We start from the raw sequence: 23,471 nt of genomic DNA on the forward strand, positions 1-23,471 counted from the left end.
CACTTCTGATATATTCTCATACCCCTTACAAAAGTTTGAAATAAAGGCAAACTATGCATATACGCTATAATTTTGAAAACCCAAATTTTCGCACCGCCTGGAATATCATCTCGTACCCCTAGTTGGCAACCCTTAGCCTAAGTGGAAAACTCTTTTCCTTTCCTTTTCTGTCTATGTATTACCTTTCCTTTTCCTGATCATTATCCAGTTTTGTTTTCTCCTTTCTTGTTTCTAAGTAGCTGCCCCTTCTACTTTCTCCATCCATTATGTTTTTTCCCCCATCCTCTTTTGCTGCTGAAAAGAGAAAGAGGAATGTCTTTGTAGAATAGTACTAAGACTGGGTATATGGGTATATGAGAGCAAACTTATAAATATAAATACAATAATTTTATGGATGGGATACCTTATTTCTGAGGTCTTGTTTTAACCAATAGCTATTCCTTTAGCCTTTTTTTCTTAACCTGTTCTTTTTTTTCTTTTTGAATGTGATATTTGGCAAATATATAAACAAGGTACGCCTTACAAGTGAAATACTTATTGGAGAGACATAACTGTAAATGGTTTCAGGCATGGTTGACAAAATGGAAAAGCTGGACATTGCACGGTATCTTTTTCTGTGTTTGTGTTCAAACTCACAAGAGGCATATCCAGTTATATTCTCTGTCTTGAAGATGGCAGAAGGTAGGCTATTATTTATAGTTTGGAATAGAATAGCCCCAAGAGCTTAATAATAAACACAAAGAATGTTGGACTAGTCATTTGATTTATCTTCATCCTGTTACTTGACATTTAATAGAAGTAATGTTTGAATTGGATCCATTTCAAAATTCATGATACCAAGTTATATGAAAAATTGTACTTTCAGTAAATCCTGGAATGAAATTTTAGAGGTACAGACTACTGTTTGACGATGCAGTTCCCAAGTGATGCATATATTACCTAACACTAATTAACCAGATGCAAAAAGAACTAACAGCCTCGGGTTTTTTTAATGGATGTTCAACAGCAGCGGCTCCCAACCTTTTCTATACCCCGCACCCATAAAACACTTCTGATATATTCTCACACCCCTTAGAAAAGTTCGAAATAACGCTGAATTATGCATATACACTATAATTTAAAAAAACCCAAGTTTTCGCACCTCCTGGAATATCGTCTCGCACCCCTGGTTGGGAACCCCTGCTCTACATGAGCTGAAGCTTACTGGCATTTAGTAAAGATTTCTATTATACTTCCAAGTGGCTACCATGAATGATGAACAGAAAATAGCATGCTTTCTGATGGGCTGGAGCAAGCATTCTTAGTGTATATAGCACATTTACATTCATGGATGAAGAAAGAAATTATTTAAAGTCTTATCACAAAACATTTTGACTTATTGTGCCACAAAAATATACACTGTAGGAAATATCTATCTTCAGTCACAAAAGGAGATAACTGAAGAATTTATAACAGACTTAAAACTTGTGATTAAGTCTTATGATCTTGGGATGTTGAATGTGTCTTTGATGTGAAATCAAAGTCTTTGAGGCATAAGAAATAGAAGGGTGCCAGGACAATTACTCAGAGTGGTGAATGTGTCCCTACAAAATGCTTTTTCTCTATGGCAAATGGCATAACTCACTAGCAGTCAAAAGCTTGGGACATAGCAATGATAAATACTCCAATATTGACAGTCACCCACAATAAAGATGAATGGAAAGGAAAGGCTTGTTTCTAAGCTGGTCAAACAGCTGAGAAACAAGCCAGCTTGTATACATGCAATGCAGTCAATGTGGTACAAAAAACTGTATAAACAATGTCCAGTATCAGGCACAGATAGCACTATGTGGAAATTACATGAGTAAAATGTGTGAAACTAAAAAAAATATTAAGAAATATACACAGCAATGCCAAAGGACACTAAATTTGAAGAAGGCTGTTTTCTCCTATGCTCAATCAATGTGGCACAGTGAGAAATTGGAATGATGCCGTGATTAAAAACGAAAGTGAAAGCTGAAACTGAAAGAAAGGAAGAAAGAATTATTTTCTGTACTAGAAATACAACTAATACATGGCTATTCATAATTCACAAAAAAGATGGAAGTCTAACAATTTGCCTAGGCCTTGAGAATTCAAAGAGACCATTACCATAGTTAATAGAAATAGAATTCTTAGCAGAATTAGCAGGCACAAAGATATTTTCCAAGTTGGCACATCAATGAAGAAAGACTCAACCACATATATCTTAATATGCCATACAATCAGTATAGCTTTAATTACATGCTTGTTATGTTCATGACACTCAACAACTGATACAATATTCCAGGATCCATAATATATATGAATGAGATATTTGTAAGTGGTACCATAGAAGGAGAACATAGTTATCAATTAAAATTGGTACTAGAAAAAGTCAGGTCTTCAAATGTTAAACTGAACAAAAGCGAACATTGTTTTAAACTTCAGGAAATGCTAATGAAATGTGGCATTAAACCAGAGCAGGCTAAACTAAAGGCAATTGTAATAGGGCAGAAAGAGATTCAGAAGATTATGGGAATGGTAAATTACGGCCCCAAATTCATTCCCTGCCTGGTAGCCTACATCAAAATTGGAGGGCATTTTCTATACATGACAAGGACCTAAATAACATAAAGAATATTCTGAATATAACATTTATTATGGATTGGGTTGGGGGTTATTTTAATCCAGGAAATGATTGGCTCATAGTTGTCTATTATACAGTATATGTATCATATGCTTTAACCCTCGCTGAACAAATGTATGCTGTCCAAAAAGTCAGTTTGATTGCTGTTTGGATCAATTTCTCGTGTGTGTTTGTGTGTGTGTGTGTGTGTGTGTGTGTGTGCGTGTATAAGAAAGCTTAAAGCAGAAATTAGTTATTTCCCTGAAATCACCATACTGAAGAACAAACTAATTAATAACCACCCAGAATACAGCAACTGTTCCTGGCATTTCAGTAATAAGACTTTGATCTCAGTTTTAAATCAATTTATGGCAGATGCTCTCTCTTGATTATATATCACTGATTGAATTTAGAATATCAAAGAGGAATTTAATTCAGAAATTCATATTAATGGAATAGAACAGGGATCCCCATCTCCTGGTCTGTGGCCCGTTCTTGACCATGGCCTATTGGAAACTCAGCCATGAAAGTGGCAGATGAGCGTATGAGCATGCAAGGCTCCATTTGCACAAGCAGCATGCACATGAAACCTTCCCCTCTCACCCACCACTGTTGCCACCATTGCTGCTAGTCCATGGAGCTTGAAAGATTTGGGACCATTGGAATAGAACAGAACAATCCAGTACACAACTAACAAGAAATTGCAACAGCCCTTAAAAATACAGAAAATTCTTGAGGAAGATGATGAAGTAATCTGAAAATATGCTCTGGATCATGCCAAAACCTAGACACACTTGATTCTCTTGTCTTTTTGGAACATCAAGGCATGCTTCTCTGATGTCATCCTATCAGCATGTCTTACTCATTACAGCCCAGGTACATTAAAGCTGCGTAGGATTTGAGATCACTTGAAGGCAGGACAAGAAGCAATGGATGGAAACTAATGAAAGAGAGAAGCAACCTAAAACTAAGGAGAAATTTTCTGACAGGTAGAACAATTAATCAGTGGAACAATCTACCTCCAGAAGTTGTGAATGCTCCAACACTGGAAATTTTTAAGAAGAGACTGGACAGCCATTTGTCTGAAATGGTACAGGTGAGAGTCTCCTGCCTGAGCAGGAGGTTGGACTAGAAGACCTCCAAGGTCCCTTCCAACTATTATTATTATTATTATTATTATTATTATTATTATTATTATTATTATTGTTGTTGTTGTTGTTGTTGTTGTTGTTGTTGTTGTTCTGGTTATTCTGGTTGTTGTTGTTAATCATCACACAGTCAACCAGATGTTCATACTGGATTTAACATTTTTGTCTACTTATCGAGTCCTTACCAAGGACCTGAGATAGGCAGGTGTGGATGTTTGATGGTATTACAGATATTGTGATAGGATGGAAGCAGTTCCTAGTAAGGCCTCCTTTTGCAATTGACTAATGGCAAATTTTTCAATACCAATGGTGTTCAAGTGATGCTCCAGTTGTTTTGGGATTGCACCTAAGGTATATTTTACTATTGGTACTACCTTTGTTGTCTTTGCCACAGTCATTATGTTTCTATTTGTAGGTCTTTGTATTTTGTTATCTTCTCCAGTTCTTTCTCATCTATTCTCCTGTCTCCAGGCACTGCCACGTCCATTATCCAGATTTTTGTCTTTCTTATTGACAATTGTTAAGTCCAGGGTGTTATGTGGCAGGAGCTTGTCTGTTTGAATCCTAAAGTTCCAGAGCAATTTAACATTTTCATTTTCTATGACTTTCTCTATTTTATGGTCCCATCAGTTCTTGCTTGCAGGCAAATGATATTTCTTGCAGATCTTCCAATGCACCATTGCTGCTACTTTGTCATGCTGCTGCTTGTAGTCAGTCTGTGAGATCTTATTGCAGCAGCTTACCAGGTGATCTATCCACTGTTTCTTCAGCTTCTTTGCATAGGCGGCACTTACTGTCTGTTGCTGTCTTCTCAGTTTTGACTTTGTATGCATTTGTCCTTAAAGTTGGTCTTGTGCAGCCAGAATTAGTCCCTCAGTCTCTTTCTTCAACTTTCCTGCTCTTAGCCAGTGCCAGGTCTTGTGATTATCTGCTTGCCCAGCTATTTTTTTTAATGTACTGGCCATGTAGTGCTTTGTCTTCCCATGCCTCTATTTTGTTCTTCATTTGGTCTTTCTTGTAGGCCAGTCTGGTCTCTCCAGTAGTCAGTAAGCCTTCCTGATATACTAATTTCAGTGCATCTTTATCACTGTCCTTCAGATATTCTTCCAAAGCTATTTTTTCTTCTTCAACCATCTGATGTACTTGCCGCATTCCACACCCATCTATTTGCCTTGGTAGATAGAGTCTGTCAATGTCACTATGTGGATGAAGGGCATGATTCGTTGTCATTATTTTTCTGGTCTTCCTATCCATTGCTTTTAGTTCTGCTTGAGTCCAGTCCACTATTCCAGCTGTGTATCTATTGACTGGAATTGCCCAGATGTTGATTGCCTTCATAGTATTTCATCCATTGAGTTTGAACTTTAAGTTCTTCTTCACTCTCTTGATGTATACACCTCTAATCTTTTTCTTGACTTCAGTGGGCTTGATGTTGTCAGCTTGAAGGATACCCAAGTATTTGTAGAGTCCATCCAGACTCTTAATGTTATTTTCATGGGGCATCTTGATTCCTTCAGTTTTCACTATTTTTCTTTGTTTATATAGTAAGTGTGGCACATTTGTCCAAGCCAAACTCCATTCCAATATCTTGACTATATATAAGGACAGTGAGCAGTGATTCTATTTCTGATGATATTTTTCCATACAGCTTCATATCATCCCTGTAAAGAAGGTGGGATGATGATGATGATGATGGTTATTTTCCAAGAGACATGTGAAAGACATGTCTCCTAACTTACCATGAATATGAACAATGAAACAGAGATTCCTCAGTGAAAAAAAAATCTTTTTTCCAGAAAAGTCATCCCAGTCTGCTAGTGTAACCTTTCAGAGATCAGAATTTCCCTTTGTTCTCTTGGAAAAAAGTAAGCATTGACTTATTTCACTGTATCATAAAGACTATGTTATGACAAAAAAATAGTTTTCATATTATTCAAAGTAACTCAGCCATTGGATTAGTTAGCACAGATTATTATTAAAACATCAAAATTGTTTTAACTAGACATGGCATACAATGAGCTGTGATAACAAATTATGGACCACAATTTGGAGATATTAAATTTAAATATTTTACTATAGCATATGGATTTGAACTTTTGTCACCAAGTCCCAAGTACAAATAGACTTGCAGAAGCGTATACAATGATTGTCAAGACTTTCCTACAAAATATGAAGGGTGCTAAATAAGACTTTTGTCTTCTTAAAACAATGTGGAATGTGGAAAGTTTCCAACTCAGCTTTTGTTTGAGAGACCATGGTGAACATCTTTCCATTCTCAGGCATGAAAATCTAAAGACTTTGTGCTGTTGAGAAAAACACTGAAAAAAAGATATATATGCAATTCTCACCATATTGGCAGAGCTGTGTCTCTTTGGCAACACTTAAAATTTTAGTGTAAAAATTCCAAAAGTCTGGGGACTTCAGGAAGAGGTAATATTGCCAAAGCTTACCATGATCCTGTTGAGTCAAAACAGAATTAGAACAGGTTCTTCGGTGTAACTGAATACACTTTCCCCCAAAAAATAACAACAAAGGTATCTAAAGCACTATCAACAGAAAGCTTAGAACAACCAGTGGCAACTGAAGATGATAAAAAAATAGCTCTTATTATATGTTATATAAAGCCAACTGAAATCAGGAAAGTGAGCAGACTAACTGAACAGTGCTGAATGTTTTATGAATAGCTTATTTAGAGGGAAGAAGATGTGAGGATGATGGGTTTTTTTTTTTACCAAAAGTTGAACCTATTCATATTCTGAGGAAAAATATTTCTTGTGATAAGTCAGGTTCCTTATTAAGCTCATCTTAATAAATGCAGGAAGTTTATATCTTGTGTTATTGCCTCTTCAGAAAAAATATCACAAAACATCTCCAGAAATTGGTTGTTTGTGGAATTTGGATCTGTGGAGGCTTTGAGAAGAAAAACAAAAATGTATGCTAATTACTGAGAAATCCATAATTTTTATTTGCACGCAAAACTTAGTGGGACTTTTGAGCTGAGGGAAATTATGCACTTTTGGCTTAGGCCAAATATATAAGGGAATATGTTGAATTGAATATTTCTTATTTCTGCATCAAAATGTTTGGGAAATCTTTGTCTTTACATGGCCCTTTCTCTTAAAGTACATCTTTTTTACTAGCATTTTTGAAGACATTTATTTTTGCAAAAAGATGCTTTGTGCAAAATACATTGCTTGCATTCTTTCCTTTTTGTATTAAAATCTGCATTTCAAGATTTCGAGAAGTATGAATTGTAAAGAGTAACTGTTAGGCATATGGTGTTAGCCTACAATGTTGGGTTGAATATATATTAACCATAATGCTATGTCTTTAAGAAGTTAATTGGCCAATGGGTGTGTAAGTGTTCTCATGGCCATAAGAGGAAGCTAGGAATGTAGCTTCTCTCTCTCTCTGAATTCACTGATCTCTACTGTTACTGTTTTTGCTCTGCTGTTAGTTTACTACTGTTGTAACCTAAACTGTGTATTGACCTCTGGACCGGTAAGAAGACTTTGTATTGTGGATTGCTACTTGGACTGTTGCTATTGTTTATGACCTGGACTGTTTATTTTTGACTGTGCATTTTTGTTCTTACACCACCTCAAAAGTAAACTACTTTTTGTTTTAACAACTCAGTGTATTCTTGTGTGACTTTTACTGCTCTCAGTACCATTCCTTGTCTGTGCAACTCTTTGGTAGCACAAGGAGACCTCTGCACAACAAATTCCTTAACAGTAACTGTGCTTCCTCATAGGCATTTCATTCCAAATACCCAGAATTAGATATTAAAATGGGGACCAAAATAACATTTCCTCTTGTATACTGTTCTCTTCATAAACCTTAAAATGAAGTCAGAAGACTTTTTCTTCTAAAATTTGGGCATGGATGGGGAGAATAGTTGGACATTGTTTTTTGTTTATTTGCTTTATTTCCCCCACCCCCTCTTTTGTGCTCCATACCTTTGCTCCCACAAATCTGCAGCTGTGTCTTGCTTTTACCACAACACAATTAATTGGATTTCTGTACAGTTTCATTCCTGGAGCTTAGTAACTAGGTCTTTCCTTTTGCTTCCCTTTTTTCTATGGCTTCATCTGACATTTTCTCCCTGGACAGGCAGAAACAAAAACGCATTCACCAGATGGCTTGTGATACTTCAAAGGAGTTGTCACAGAAGCTGACAAATGACTCTGTGGCTTGCACAAGGCCATTAAAATAACAGAAGAGAGAAAAACATGATGCATGGAGATTCAATCTTTATGAGGAAAAAAATTCCTTCATGCAAAAGGAAAAGAGGTTATATGCCAAAATATGTTCCCTTTAATTGACAATATTTTAAATGTTGAAGTCCTGGGAGTTCACAGTTGGATAGTAAACAACAGGAAGTTGCCAAGTTTGGAATAACTGCAGTCTAGAGAGAATGATGGCAAGGAAATGTTTCCATAAATCAGGGGTGCTAAAAATGTCATTGAGGTTTGCACAGACCTGCCAGGTAGGAAGAGAAAAAAATGTATTCAGGAAGAATTAAGGAGCAAAATGGGTGTTTTATGCCTTGCAGGTACGCAGGGCAATGAAATTTTAGGAAAAGGCAATGAAATCAACTGATGATTTGGCTTTCTCCTTTCCAGAGCCCAATATGGCCCAGAATATTTGTGTTGTTTCCAGGGCATCAGCTATTGCGTTTTTTTCCACTAGGAGAACCTAAGTACCATTTAAAAAATACTTTTGTGAAAAGGGAGCATTAAATTATAATTGTGTTATTTACAATAACTGTGTAAACAGTAATAAATTTCTTAATGATAAAATATTTACATAAAATGAAATTTAAATTCAGAATCCCAATTGCAAATGGAATATTTTTTATTTTTGTGTACTATTCTTCAGTGTGATACTATACAGATATGTTGGTGGTTTTTGGGCAAGACCTTTTTAATTTGTACATCTTGTATTTTATATTTTAAATGTTATGTCATATCATGTATATATGCCTAATTTTAATTGTGATGCTTCTGATACAAATAAACAAACTGTCCCCATATTACACTTTATATCCCTGATTTCCCAGTGAGCATGAGCCAAATTCCTTCTAGACGCTGTAATCCAACATATCTGGAGGTGATAGATTGTTTTCCATAAGAAAATGAAAAACATCATCAAAAAAGTTTTGATAAAGGGATTGCTATTACTTTCAGGACCTTCTGCCTTTTAATGCAAGAAGTGAGATCCACAGAACAGGGAAAAATAAACGTATCCTCCAGATGCAAAATTGTATATCAAATTAGGTCCCATTTGGCAGGGTTATCTGACATTACATTTGCCAACTTTCTAATTACCCAGAGTAAATTCACATTACCATGCTGATGCCTGAGGTCCCTTGCTGTTTTTCCCCATCTCAGCATTCCTTGTAATGACAAGCAGCTAGAGTGAACAGCTACTTAATTCCTTATAGTGCTCTCTGAGAAATGTAAGGAACACTATACTCAACACTAACCATGAGCACTAAAAGAAGTGGGGGGGGGCTTCTGAAAGAACAGTTTATCAGAGCTTTCTCAAGCTAGCAATCAGCTGTGAGGTTACCTCATAAAACAGGAGTGGGGAACCTGTGGTCCTTTGATTGCAGTACTGTAGAACTATTTCCAAATGGAGTTGACAGGAGATGTACTGCAGGTAGTCCTCAACCTATGGCCATAATTGAGCCCCACGTTTTTGTTTCTAAGTGAGACATTTGTTAAGTGAATTTTGCCCCAATTTTCAACCTTTCTTAAATTGCAGTGAATCGCTGCAATTGGTAAGCTAGTACCACAGTTGTTAAGTGAATCTGGCTTCCCCATTGAATTTGCTTATCAGACGGTTGCAAAATGTGATCACATGATCCTGGGGCATGGCAGCCATCATAAATATGAGTCAGATGTCAAGCAACTGAATTTGGATCACATGACAATGGGGATGCTGTGTTGGTCATAAATGTCACTTTTTCCAGTGCCATTGTAACTTCAAATGGTCACTAAATGTAAGTTGAGGACTACTTGTACTGTGTAGAGAAACTTGGAGGTACAAAAGTTACTTGCTTATAAACTCTGTGAGAAAACACATATTTAGAGTGAGAAAAACTTAAATGTTCATAGTTTGTCCCTGTGATGTTATTTATCAAGATCTTCATTTAATGTCTTTGAAGGACTTACATTTCTCTATATTGTGAAAAATGGAAATAAAGATTTATTACAGTATCATTGGGTCAGCACAAAAGACCTCATTACCTTCTAGAAAGATGGGAAGAATGTGTAGGTGCTGATTTCTACAATGCCATAACCACAGCCTGTCATGATGAAAAGAGAGCATATTGCAGTTGTTGAGCATCTGTGACTTAAGATAAAATTCCCATTATGAGCTCTTTTTCAGTCTCTAAACATTTCTACATTTAGAGATTGCAGCAATGTTGTAAGATAAATTACAGGTCCTGGAACACTGCACTTTTCCTCTAGTCATTGACAAAATCCTTATTTTTGTCCTTATGTTAACTTTTGTGGTTTAGAGACATTAAGAAGGACTGCATCAGTTATACAGTTTTTTTTATTTGGTTTGGAGATAGTGAAAGCTGAACATGACATATGGAATCAAGAAAATATTTATAATAACTTAATTTTCTATACTTTTAAAATATTTGCTGATCATATTAAAAATTGCTGCACTTTTCTAATGTTCCTGATAGAGGCTGTCTTTTACTACTTAATTTGCCTTCAAGATTGGATATTAATCAGAGATATCAGACTACACCAAGATTGAATCTATACTTTTAATAATAGCTTTCCTGGATCAGACTGATGCCCAGCAGCATTCCATCTCATACGGAGGTCCACCAGATTCATAAAGGAAGCCTATAAATCAAAGATCAAAGTTGTCTCTGATTGTTGCTCCCCTGCCTCCAGCATGAAGATATGGATTTTCTTTATGTCTAGAGGCAGGAGCAATAATAAAGATCTACTTGCCATCTATGAATTTGTCTAGTCCTGTTCTGAAGCCACCTAAAGTAGAGAGCGCTGGCTCTTCGGCTTTGAAAAGGAGATGAGCACCGGCCCCTAGAGTCGGAAATGACTAGCACGCATGTGCGGGGGAAGCTTTACCTTTAAAGTAGAAGCCAACATCACATCTAGTGGCAGTGTATTAGATATATTAATTCCGTACTGTATTAAGAACTATGATCTCTTAATCAATTTTAAGTTGTCTTGTGGTCAGTTTCTTTGGAAGGTATAAGAGTAAGGAAGATGACCTTGAGAGAGGCAGACTCTCACCAAAGCAACTAGGGCTAAAGTAAATTTTCAAAGGACGAAGTGTTCAGATAAAAATATTCAGAAGTGGCTCAAATGGACACCTTCCCAATTCATTGAACTATAAGAAGGAGGATGTACAACAAAATCAGACTTGTCACATTATGCTATTGTAGCCAATCTCAATAAAAGTAGCTGTAGACATCCTGAAATGGAGTTCATTTCAGGGTCTGATCTACCTAGAGGAACTGACAGATGCACTTTATTTCTGATATTATGGGAATTGGACAGATTCTCCGTTTCCTTTTTTCATTTACTATGCATAGTTTTACATACTTCAGTTGTCTTTCCTTTGTAAGCATCTTTTCTTTCAGTCCTTGTATTCTGTCCTTATATGAAAATATTCATCTCCTTCTGGTTATCTTGATTGTCCCTTCTTGAATCTTCTCCAGCTCCACAATATCCCTGTTGAAATATGAAAACCAGGATTGGACACAATAGATGTTTAGATGTGGTTGGACCATAGCTAATAACATCAGCCAATTTGTTTATCCCTATTTTAATAATCCCTACATGCACATTGTATAGATGATTTAATTGAACTACCTAAAATGCCCCAGGGCTTTTTTCTTGTTTGGTCACTGGAAGTTCAATCTCTATCATGTTATAAGTGAAACATGGATTTTAACCTCAAATGTACATCACTTTACCCTGACTGACCTTAAGTTACATTTGCCATTTAGTAGAGTGGCCACGAAATTTGATAAGAATCATTCCTAAGCTCATTTGATTTTTCATCATCTTAAATAATTTTGATATGATCAAAATACCCCAGAATTAATTCTTTAGCTTGTAGCTAAAGGTTATAGCCAAAGGTTAGTAAATAATGACTTTATCATTCATAAATGTTCATATATTTTTTAAATTTCACATTCCAACCAGCGCTTGTGTCTTGTATATAGAAAGTAAGAAGAAATACTGTTTTAAAATATGTTTTCCATTTTCCAGAAGGCTTTCTATTATTGAAAAAAAAGATAAACTCAGAGCAGTTTTTGAGTTTAATTTGAACTTATTTTTGGCATGCTTTTGAATTTCCTTTATTGTTGCTATGTTTCAGAGAGTGTTTTTTTCTCTCTCTGTGTTATATAACTTTCCATCAGTCTGAAATCTTCCTGACTGGCCATGTTTCGGATCTGAAAAGCACCCCTGAATTGTTTTGCTTTGGTATTTAATAACAGCATGGAAAATCAGGGCCATTGGGTAGATCCCTGGAGAAACCATGTTACTGGAAAAAAAAAAACCAGAACTTTCTCGCTCTCATAAGTTGGTAGTGCAAGAATATGACACCCACTATTGAAAATTTAACTTTAATGCTCTTTTCCTTTGTTTTTTTAAAAAGGAAATATGGAAAAGAAGAAAGGACATTAATTTTGCATCACTCTCATTGAAAGTGGTTAAAAAATGGAGAAGCGCAACATTCCCTCCATGACATTGTTCATTACAAGGTCACTTGGCAGGCAATGGGAAAGATTTCTGCATGATCCCAAAGAAAGTTGTTGTTTATCCAAGTTGACAGTATTGGGCCAGATAAAGGATGCACAAATTATGGTGTGGATGTGGCATACAGCCCCAAAAGAATTTTTGTGCAGACATCAGTATGGAGGACAGTCCTTGCTGGTTTTAAATTAATTAAAATTGACTGTTGTGCTTCTAAGAAAAGGTTGAGGAGGAAGGATGGGATGAAGATATTTTATTGGATGAAGTTTAAGAAAATACGATTTTTAATAATTCATTCTGAGCGTGTGACAGTAATTGCATGTAATCCCTAGCTAGTGAGATGTTGAACAGCAAGACTTCCTCTAAATTCCAGGTTTCATAATCTGTGTATGAGCATGCTTTGGTAAAACTGAATTTTATTGTTGCTGTAAAACAGAAGCGAAAGGAACCCAAACTGACCCATACTGTCCTTATTGTTATCAGGAAATTCTGCATATGGAATGGGTTCAATTGAATAATAAGATTTGCTTAGTCTGCACTATCTCTATATTACTAAAAATATATGAAGTCCTCAATTTACCAAAGTAATGCAAGACAATGGAATAACTGGAATGAGGGTACTTGGATTTTAGGGAGTGGGGTTGATGAATACACAGAGGATATTGTCTAGGCTTGTTTATGAATGAAAATGCTAACAAGTATATCAGAAAATATGAATTGATTTAATTTATGTAAATGTTGTAATCCAACTAAATTTAGGGAGTGATACAGTGGTCAGTTAACATCCAATACAAAAAAAATGAAACTTAATGGTGTGTGCAAACTATCACATAATATTGTTCATTTCATACTAAAATACTGTCTAGTATCATCCAACACAGATTAGAGCATTACATGGAAAGAGATGCCAGAGGTTCAAGAAATTTTTAGAAAAGGCTGAGTAATAAGAGACCTTGGTGCTCTATGAGCTTGATTGTTTTTGTGCAGAAATTTTGTTACCCAACTAGGTAACATCTTCAGTGTAGAACCGAGTGAGGTTTGTGGTCTGTTTATATTCAGCTGCATGTTCTGTAAGTATTGGTGAGGTGGTTGTTTTCTCCTTGGAAGTTACTTGTTTAAATTGTTGATTATTTGTTGAGTTGGTATTCCTCAATCTGGGTATTGTTTACTGCTTGATTGGTTGTATGGTGTTAATCTGGTGGTTCTGCCCCAGGCGCCTGATGAACGCTGAAAGGTTCCAGACGGAGCTTGGGACATTTCCTGCTTCCCTTGCCCATGACTCTGCTGAGGCCCTAGTAGAAGCCTGGGAGAGGGCGGCTGCTGGGGCCTTGGATCGAGTTGTGACTTTGTGGCCTCTGACCCGGTGCAGACCCCAGGTGGCCCCCTGGTTTACCGAGGGGCTCCAAGAGATGAAGCGCCGAAAAAGATGCCTAGAGAGCTGTTGGAGGTCCAGCAGATCCAAATCTGATCAAACACAGCTAAGACCTTATCTTAAGTCTTACCTAGTGGTGATGGAAGTGGCAAAGTGTGTTTACTTTTCCACTCTCATTGCGTCCACAGATAACCGCCCAGCTGCCCTGTTTAGAGTGACCTGCTCCCTGTTTAACCAGGGACCGAGGGATGACCCCTTGCAGGGTAGGGCTGAGGAATTTGTGCAGTATCTGCAGGACAAAATCGCTCAGATCCGGGCTGGCTTGGACTCCAACTAGGCAGTGTCCAGCAGAGTGGAGAGGGCAGGCCATTTGGGGTGAGTTTGACCCTGTGACTCTGGATGATGTGGACAGGATCATGCGTAAACTGAGCGCTACCACTTGTTTATTGGACCCATGTCCCTCCTGGCTGGTTTTGGCTGCCCGGGAGATGACAGGGGGCTGGCTCCAGGCAGTGGTCAATGCTTCTTTGACAGAGGGTGTCTTCCCCTCCTCCTTGAAAGAGGCGGTGGTGAGGCCCCTCCTCAAGAAGCCTGCCCTGGACCTGGCCTCATTGAATAACTACCGTCCTGTCTCCAACCTTCGCTTTGTAGTGAAGGTTGTTGAGAGTGTGGTGGTGTGTCAGCTCCCACAATTCCTGGATGAAGCGGACTATCTGGACCCGTACCAGTCCGGTTTCAGACCCGGCTACAGCACGGAAATGGCATTGGTCGCACTGGTGGATATCTCTGGCGAGCCCGGGACAGGGGCTGTTCCTCTGTCCTGGTGCCACTTGACCTCTCAGCGGCTTTTGATATTATCAACCATGGTATCCTGTTGCAACAGCTCGAGGGTTGGGAGTGGGAGGCACGGTTTTACGGTGGTTCTCCTCCTACCTCTCGGGCTGTTCACAGTTTGTATTGGCAGGGGGACAGAGATTTACTCCGAGGCCCCTCACTTGTGGGGTGCCTCAGGGGTCGGTTCTCTCCCCCCTCCTGTTTAACATCTACATGAAGCCACTGGGTGAGATCATCCATGGCTTTGGGGTGAGGTATTACCAATATGCAGATGATACCCAGTTGTTCATCTCCACCCCGAGCCAACCCAGTGATGCCCTTGACGTGATGGCCTTGTGCCTGGAGGCAGTGCGGGTCTGGATGGGAAGGAACAGGCTCAGGCTCAACCCCTCCAAGACTGAGTGGCTGTGGATATCGGCATCTCGTACTGTCCAACAAGTTCCTTCTCTTTTGATGGGGGGAGGTACTGCCCCCCTCAGAAAGGGCTTGCAACTTAGGTGTCCTCCTGGATTCATGGCTCAATTTGGATGATCATCTAACGGCCGTGACCAGGGGTGGCCTTCGCACAGGTTCGCCTAGTGTGCCAGTTGCGCCCCTTTTTGGACCAAGATGCCCTATGCACAGTTACCCACGCCCTCGTCACTTCTCGTTTGGATTACTGCAATGCTCTTTACATGGGGCTGCCCTTGAAGAGCACCCGGAGGCTTCAACTGGTGCAGAATGCAGCTGCGTGGGTGCTTATGGGAGTTTCTCAGTACTCCCATGTTACACCACTCCTGCGTGAGCTGCATTGGCTTCCAGTTGCCCTCCGGGTGTGATTCAAGGTGCTGGTTATAACCTTTAAAGCCCTACATGGCTTAGGCCTGGGGTAATTGCGAGACCACTTGATGCCATTGTCATCCTCCCATCGCCCGGTTCGCTCTCACAGAGTTGACCTCCTCAGGGTGCTGTCAGCCAGGCAATGCCGGCTGGCGACCCCCAGGGGGAGAGCCTTCTCTGTGGGTGCACCGACCCTCTGGAATGAATTGCCCCCAGAGCTGCGGACGACCCCTGACCTTCGGTCCTTCTGCCATGACCTGAAGATGTGGTTGTTCCAACAAGCAGGCCTGGACTGACTACGGTTTTAATTAGCTCTTTACTGGTTTTTAAATTGTCATATAATTATTGTATTCATTGTTTAATTCTTTTTTAAATTTTCTATTTTATGTTTTTAATTTTTATTGTTGTGCACCGCCCTGAGTCCTTAGGGAGAAGGGTGGCATATAAATTTAATAAAATAAATAAATAAATAAACCCTGCTTATCTGGATATTGATTGCTGGTGAGCAGATATTCTGGTGTTTTTGTTTCTTTGTTAGTTTTTTAATTGTCTCTTTTGAATGGTGTGTAAATGTTTACCTCTATATGTCTATCAATGGCTGATTTGTCTGAGTGTCTTGTTTCCAGGAATTCCTAGCTTTTTTGGATTTAGCTTTGTCTAGATCACAGGTCTGCAACCCACGGCTCCGGAGCTGCATGCGGCTCTTTCAGCCATCTCCTGCGGCTCCCAGTCCTCTGCCATGTGCAGTCTAAAAAAAAAAGTGGGACTAAAAAATTTCAACCAATCAATTCAAATATGCAGGGTAGGTGCATATCTCGCCTTGGCTCCACTCTTCAGTCAAACCCTGTTTTGCCCATGTGTGCATGTACACGCATGCGCACACATTTTTTGCGGCTCCCATTTTTTCCTTTTGTGAGGGAACCAGTTCCAAGTGGCTCTTTCACTGTTTCAGGTTGCTGACCCCTGGCCTAGATGCTCACAGTTTCCAGTTAAGTCTGTCCATGTGTTGTGAGATTAAAAAGTTTTCATCATGTCGTCTGACTGCTAATTGATGTTCATGGATGCATTCTGCTAGTCTTCTGTCTATCTGTCCTACATAGGATGTTTTAAAGAAATAAAATTCACAAGGAAAAAACCACACACTGTCGTTTCTGAATATCTTCATCAGCAGAGAAATTGATGGATAATAGCACTTTTGGGAGACCAGAAGAGCTGGATTAAATAGCAGTAGAAATCCATAATCTGGTGATAGTTGTATATAATGCTCCAATGAATTGTATTAATGAAAAAAACTAACGATGAATTTGGGGAAAGCTGTGCATTATTCTGCATGAATATAGTGTCGGGAAGGGGAGAATATTATGCTGGTTTAATTAAATGAGAGGGGAAATGAGAGGGGAAGAATATAGAGAAAATGCTTGGGTTATTCAAAAATATCAGTATCAGCTACCACAGGTATATTTTAGCTTTTTGTCCTTTCTCTTACTCCTTTGAGAATGCCGTTGCCCAAAATAAATAATAAGATTGTTTTATGAATATCCCTTCAGAAAGGTGTTTGATTCTTTTCAAAACATGGATTAAAATTAAGCCCGTATGTACACATGACATAGGAATAAGTACACATTTAAGCATGGTTGACTTGTTAATTTATAATGAAAGGCTGAGAAAATTTGTAACGGATGTAAAGTGATCAGAGCTTCTGTATATGAGACAATCCATTTCTATGGTAGGTCTTAGATCATGGAAGGAAAAGAAAGAAGCAAAAAGAAACTAGAGTGAAACTTGTGCCATGTTATTGTCTCAACAGAATGAATAGAAAGCAGGTTTTAGAAATGAGAATATGAAAACTGGTTGGAACAAAGTGAAAAATATTATTTTAAACAGCGAAAGAAGTAAGTGCATCTGTACTAATGAAAAAATGCTTAATGAAGTGAAAGTGGTTTTGAACAAGAAAAAGATGAATGTGAAAGAATAATTGCTGCAAAAGCTACAGATGACAGAAAATGTATATTAAGAGAAAAAATAGTTGTGAAGAATGTAGTCAAGGAGAATAGGGAATGGTCAAGATTAAAGGAGGCAGAGAAAATGCAGAAAAATGTTGATAGAAGTAAAAATAGTTTTGGAAGTGATTGAAAATGGGAAAACGAGAAGCTTCTAGCTGGGTGAATTGAAAGTGATGAAATGATTTGAGAATACTGGAAAGAGTATTTTAGAGATTTGTGTGGGAATGATATGTCATAGAAGCAGGACTGAAGTACTCTAAATGTTAGGATCCAAGACAAGAATTGAGAAGAGGAAGGGATAAAGGCTGTGATAAATTCGAACAAAATGGTAAAACTGCTGGTGTAGATAGTGTAATTGGAGAAACATCTCTTTTTTTACAACAGACTATATGCTGCCAATTTTCTTTTAGCTACTGTTTCCACATAAACACCTGCAAACTATTTCCTTTTGTCCACATCACACATCCTTTAACCTCTTTAGTTTTAGTATTTCCAATTCCCTTTTTTGCCACCTCAAAGCCTGCATCCTTCTTAGGTTTTTTTTGTTATGGTCAGAGCACCTACAAGAGCCCCCTTGTTCCACAATCTTTCAGTAGATTGTGCATTTGTCCCCCTAGGCCAGAGATGGGCTACCTGTAGCTTTTGACCTGCAGGTTCAATTACAGCTGAAAATTTTGGTTCTTTTTTGAGGAGGTTAAGAGACAAATGGATTTCCTTAAGATATTGGTAAGGCAGACTTTCATTCTAAAGTGCTACTACTGTGTTTCTGGATTCCTTGTTATTACTTTATTGTTACAGAACTTATTATCCAAATTACTGGATATTTTACTATCACATCATCACCTGGCCCATATCCTCTGTTGGTGCGTATTGCAACATTTTCACCCTGCTTTTCCCTCCGGAATTCAGAAAGGTTTATCCTGGAGTGAATAGTGACCTCAGCCCTGAGTCTTTTTTTTTAATCTTGATTTTTAATCTTATAAAAATCTTGAATCTAAAGTGTATGGCTACAATTTTTATGTGTGTGTATGCCCATATGCTTCTGAGTCAGTTTTTTTGAATTCTGGTGAACCAAGTCAATTTTTTGACTGCTGCACATATCCCTGCAGTTTTCTTGGCAAGGTTTTTCAGAAGTGGTTTGCCATTACTTCCTTCCCAGGCCATAGAGTGATTGGCTCAAGGTTACTCAGCTGGTTTTGTGCCTTAAGGCACAGTCTCTCAGTTTGTAGTCTAGTGCCTGAATCACTACAACAAACTAGTTCTCATTATATTTATTATCTCAGGAAAATAAAACAAAGCTAGCATGAACTTCTTGTTAATAGATATAGCAAGGAGGACATAATTATGAATCCTGTTAATGTCCACCAGAATTAAAATCTTGATGGCATACATGGATCTCGTTGTACCACCATTATAGCAAATTGAGAACTGTGACACAATTTAAACCAGACATGTCAAACACAAGGCCCGGGGGCCAGATCCGGCCCGCGAAGTGGTTTCATGTGGCCCGCGAAGCCATCCTGGAAACAGTGAGGGAACGGCCCCCACTGCCTTGGCCCTGTCCCAGAGACCCTCCTCCTGCCAGAGACCCTCAGATCTGTCCCACTCCTGCCCAGGCCCCCATAGGCACCCTTGAGGCGAACGATGTAGAGCTGGCCACGCCCACCCAGTAGGCCATATGCACTTTAGCCACGCCCACCCAGTAGGCCACACCCACCCAGGCCACACCCACCCGGCCCCGAGGGCAACCGCAATGCTGATGCGGCCCTCAATGAAATTGAGTTTGACACCCCTGATTTAAACTGTAATACCATAACTGGTCCCCCAATTATTGGGTAATATTTATGATAGAGTGGAGGATTTAAATCTGGGTCTCTTGCCTTCTTGCACGTACCCTGGTTCTTATTTGTATGTCAGGAGAGAATCACTATTATTTTGTTATACAGGTAGTCCTTGATGTATGACCACAATTGAGCTCAAATTTCCACTGCTAACAAGACAGTTGTTAAGTAAGTTTTGCCCCATTTTGTGATCTTTCTTGCTACAATTGACCTTGCTTGTCAGAAAGTTGCAAAAGGTGGATCACATGACACAATTTAGCCAGTTGCCAAGTGTCTGAATTTTGATCACATGACCATGTACTGCAATGATCATAAGTGTCATAAGTCACTTTTTCAGTGCCACTGTAACTTCAGGCAGTCAATAAATGAATGGTTGTAAATTGGAGGGAGGGAGGGGAGGGAGGGAGAGAGAGAGAGAGAATGAGAGAGGCCCAATTATTGAAAGAAAAAATGTGTTCAATTCAGTTGAAGTGACATCAGAGTTCTTTTTTAAAATTCCATATTATAATACTAGTGTGCAATGAACTTTGCTTATGGATTCAGCTTACATCTGCATATACTTTAGTGACAGGTTTTCTCTATAGTGCTCAGTGGCCAAAATGAAATAATTAAGTACAGTGCTTACTTAATATCCAGCTAAGTACAGAAAGAACTGTCCCTGATCTTATATAGATGCATAAAGGAGCATGACAATTACGTTCCTATAAGAAATTGTTATTGTGGAAACTAGAACAATTCCTCTTTATGTCGTATTGGCATGTCCTGTTGTGATTCAGTTTCAGATGAATGGGATTGTGGAGCCGTAAACACAAATATTGTTTTTTAATTTGTGACCTTGTTTGGAAAATGGTAAATGTTGTCCTTAATCTGTACTGTCTCTTAATGAATGTAAGTGTACATAACTAAATTTGTCATGTATTATAATAAAATATCACCACTAATGTGATGAAAATTTTGGAAGAGAGATGATTTTCTGAGAAGGCTTTTCATGTGTTCAACAGATGTTCTTATGTTGAAGTGCCAGTTTTTGAATTGATATAAACATCTGTTTCATTGTAAGTCCTCCCCAAGGTGTAACAGTGTGCCAGTGGAATAATGTATTCGTGATCTTCATTAAAATTCAAAGTAGAGAAGGCAGAATAAGATATTGCTAATAAATAGTTTGAATGATGATTGTTCAACAACTTGAAAGATAATAAACAAAAGCAGCAGTGTTGATGATAAAGCAAGAAAAAATCATGTTGGGCAAAAGCTTTATTAGAAGACTAGAACATTTATTATATATAAATAAATAAATTTGTAAATCAAAGATTTACAAAACTTCAAGCTTCTGAGCTACCTACCGACAGCTTTTCACTTTATAGGTATTTTCAGATGCTTTCTAAAAACAGGAAAAAATGGGAAGAGGGAAAATGAGGATGGCATCCAAGATATGTCTGCATAAAATTTCTAAACTTAAATTCACACAGCTTACTAAGCCCTGGCCTTGGTTCCTAAAATAACACTCTGGGGTAATATGCCCCTTGATAGGTTCCTCGAGACCACCAATTTCCCAGCTCTGTGTTCTTTTAATAATAATAACAAAAAAGAATGGAAAGCAACATTCTGTATGCCTTAAGAATAACAAAGGTAAAAGAAAACATTTTTAGAAAATAAATGTTGGATAGCTATAGTTCCCTATTTGTAATCACATGGATTTGGATGGCTATAGCCTCACAGTAGCCATTTGGTCAATTCCAAATCTGCCAAGAGCCACAGTGCAGGTTTGAGTTTGCTTAATTTTATTATGAAAATTATTTATTTATTTAGAGCACTACAAATATCTATATATTTCAGCACACCTTATAATAGAAATATATAAAAATTCAAAACCTCATAGATGAATATATTTTTTTTAAAAAACAGCAGCATAAGCAATAAAAATACAATATCTTGATCCAATGGCATTTTGTTCCATGATGGAAAAAGCAGAAGTTACTCTCAGTGTTGGTTACATGAGTAGCAGGTTGTGCAAAAGGTGTGCAGTTGTAAGGTTAAGAGTATATGGTGGATTTTATGCAAGTAGCAATACCAATAGCACTTAGACTGCTACACATACTGCTACACATACTGCTACACACAGTTTTACGATACAATACGATAATCTTTATTGTCATTGTTCCATACAGAACAACGAAATTGAAAAATCCACATCAACCCCACAAAACCCAACAAAAACAACAAAATACATATCAACATACCACCCACCCCACATATACACATTTAACCCCTAGAAACACTCTAACACTAAAAACTAAATACAGAAGTTCTCTCAGAAACTGCATTCTGCTGCATTCAAAGCCAAAACCGCTTTTGGATAAAAGCTATTTCTCAAGTGGCTGGTCCTGGTCTTTATAATGATAATGATAATGATAACTTTATTGTCACTTTGAATGTACACCAATCGGCATACATCAAAATGAAATTTCGTTGCATACAGCTCTTATGACCCTATACCTCCTTCTAGAAGGCAGAAGCTGAAAGAGATCATTTCCGGGGTGCGTGCAATCCTGTACAATCTCCACAGCTTTCTTATAACACCTGGAGGCATAGATTTGATTTAAAGTAGGAAGAGTACACCCAATTATTCTCTCCGCAGTCTTTACGACCCTGGACAGTATTGTTTTTTCCCTGACTGTACAATTCCCAAACCACACACACAGACCATAGGTTAACACGCTCTCTATGGTACAGTGGTAGAATGCCAACAACAGGTCCTTTGAGAGATTATGCTTCCTGAGAATTCTCAAGAAGTATAACCTCTGCTGTGCTCTCTTCATCACAACTTTGGTGTTTGCTGTAGGGAAAAGAATTCAGATCTGGGTCGATAGAGATGCTCTGAACCAGCCAGACAGCTTCGTCTCTGTAAAAAAAAACCTGAGCAACTGCCCGCTGAATTTTTATTCACCTCCTTTTTCTGAATACCAAATACAACATTACATAAACCCCATCAATCTCAAAAAAATAGGATACATAGTGATAATTGGATACGTAGTGAGAACTTCTCAGGTGCCTATGAGTCAACCTTGACCTGGTGAAAATCAAATTGCTAAACTGCTGGCAGCTGGCAGTCAGTGTTGTGATTCAGGGTCAGCCTGTGGGTTTGGCAGTTGGGTCGGACGACTCAGAGGAGGAGGGGGGTGTTGAAGAGCTTGCTGAGGGGGTTGAAGATCTTGCTGATGAGAGCCCTCAGCCAGGCCCCTCCCACCTGGTCACGACGGAGACCCAGCTGTGTGAGCCTGACAGCGTGGATGAAGATGACCCACAGCTGGCCCTGTTCAAGGACACCCAACGCAGGAGGCAGTCAATCAGGAGTAAACAGAGGAAGGCAATGGGGCACCTCGGAAGGAGGCAGAGAGAAGCCACGCCCTGAACTGAATAAAAGGGGAATGCGTGGGAGGGCTGGTTTGCTGAAGGCAACCGCTTGATTAGTTCCTGTTTCATAGCTCCTGTTTCATGGTTAGTGTTTTGTTTTGCTCTGCTTTATGTTAATAAATTTGGCAGGCTTAATTCCAGCCTCTTGCCGTTTGTAAAGGGGTTGTCCCTGCCTTTTCTGCAGGGCTGGTAGCAGGCTGGTACAGAACAGTCAGCAGAATTAGCCTGCCATACTGCATTCTAACACTGTGCCACCACAGCTCTTACCTTTTCCCTTACCTTAGATCAGTGGTGGGATTCAGCCGGTTTGGACCACTTTGGCAGAACCGGTAGCTAATTTTTTGTTGCCCAGCCCCAGAATGGACTTCTGGTAGCAGCATCCACACAGAAGAACCAGTTGTTCACATATTTGAATCCCACCACTGCCTAAGATACCTTTTCCTGAAGATCTTTCTGTTTCTTTGTTATATTTATTCCAGCCACAACCAACTGACCACTTTGGCTTTCCTCTATGAACACTAAGTGCTGGCTTGAGTTAAGTTTAAAAACTTAACAGGCAAATGATGTAACTGCTTCAACACCAAAAAGCTATGGCACTTTTGAGAGATGCTGCTCACTATTCCTCATATTACATGCTGGGTCAACCATAATTTCT

The 23,471-nt window shown here is 38.7% G+C and overlaps 1 protein-coding gene across 5 annotated transcripts in view; it reads left to right on the forward strand.

The window, feature by feature from the left end:
• PDE4D (phosphodiesterase 4D) overlaps nucleotides 1–23,471 on the forward strand; it is a gene marked incomplete at its 5' end in the record, with an annotated part of 752,990 nt that overhangs the window by 76,474 nt on the left and 653,045 nt on the right. For 3 of the 5 annotated variants that reach the window (XM_083356283.1, XM_083356285.1, XM_083356282.1), the window contains one exon: nucleotides 17,366–17,450. The exons of the other annotated variants lie outside the window; for them this stretch is intronic. The remainder of the gene's footprint in view (nucleotides 1–17,365; nucleotides 17,451–23,471) is intronic. 5 annotated transcript variants of the gene reach the window in all.

The sequence above is a fragment of the Vipera ursinii genome (assembly GCF_947247035.1).
Source record: "Vipera ursinii genome assembly, chromosome: 2".
Classification (NCBI taxonomy): Eukaryota; Metazoa; Chordata; class Lepidosauria; order Squamata; family Viperidae; genus Vipera; species Vipera ursinii.